We start from the raw sequence: 1,338 nt of genomic DNA, 5'->3' as shown, positions 1-1,338 counted from the left end.
CCTCCGGGCGGACTGCGCGGACCCCACCCGTTTACCTCTTAACGGTTTCACGCCCTCTTGAACTCTCTCTTCAAAGTTCTTTTCAACTTTCCCTTACGGTACTTGTTGACTATCGGTCTCGTGCCGGTATTTAGCCTTAGATGGAGTTTACCACCCGCTTTGGGCTGCATTCCCAAGCAACCCGACTCCGGGAAGACCCGGGCCCGGCGCGCCGGGGGCCGCTACCGGCCTCACACCGTCCACGGGCTGGGCCTCGATCAGAAGGACTTGGGCCCCCCACGAGCGGCGCCGGGGAGTGGGTCTTCCGTACGCCACATGTCCCGCGCCCCACCGCGGGGCGGGGATTCGGCGCTGGGCTCTTCCCTGTTCACTCGCCGTTACTGAGGGAATCCTGGTTAGTTTCTTTTCCTCCGCTGACTAATATGCTTAAATTCAGCGGGTCGCCACGTCTGATCTGAGGTCGCGTCTCGGAGGGCGCGCGCACGCGCGCGGGGCGAGGACGCCCGCGAGGAGGGTCCCGGAGAAGGGGACACGGAAGAGACCCGCGGCCGACCGCCCCGGGCCCCCCTTCCCCACACACACGCACACGCAGCACTCTAAACCACGCGGCCCCGCTCCGGGCCCACCCGTCGTCCCTCCCTCAGGGAGGCGGCGGCGGCGGGCGGCGGCGGCGGGCGGCGGGCAGCGGGCGGCAGGCGGGCACAGAGAGGGAGACACCGAGGCGGGGCGGGGCGGGAGCACGAGCCGGCGGTCACGGGACGGACGGGGCGGGGGCGCCGGACAGGTGGACGGGGGACAGGGCGGGTGGGGGGGCGGGGTTGGGGCACGCGCGGACGCCGAAGCCCAAACGGGCGACGGACGCACCGCGCAACCCCCTCCCCTGTCCCCTCCCGCCCCCACCGCCGCCACAGGCCGCGCCCTCGCGCAGCAGGGGCTCGAACCGCGGCACGCCCACAGCCCGGGGGGAGAGCGCGCAGCGGCGGGCAGACGCCGCGGCGTCCCGCGGGTCGCCGCCGGGGCACGCGTCCCCGGGGCGCGGACGCGCCCACGGACTCGGCCTCGGGCGCGGGCCGCCCGTCCCGACAGGGCGAGAGCCACGGGGGGTGGGCGGGGAGCGGGCACGGACCGCGGACGCGCGGCGGGGAAGGAAGGCACCGCAGAGGCAGGGGCGGGGCGGCGGGGCCGGCCGGGCGCCGGGAAGCACCACCCGCCAAGGGCAGGACGGTGAACGACGGCGGACCGAAGACACGACCCCACACACGCCACACCACCCCCGCGGGCCCCCCCCCCGCCACGCGGCACGAGACCATCCCCAACCCCCGACACCCCAAGGGCCAA

The sequence above is a fragment of the Dama dama genome, unplaced genomic scaffold (assembly GCF_033118175.1).
Source record: "Dama dama isolate Ldn47 unplaced genomic scaffold, ASM3311817v1 ptg000275c, whole genome shotgun sequence".
Classification (NCBI taxonomy): Eukaryota; Metazoa; Chordata; class Mammalia; order Artiodactyla; family Cervidae; genus Dama; species Dama dama.
Note: the sequence above shows the minus strand (reverse complement) of the source record.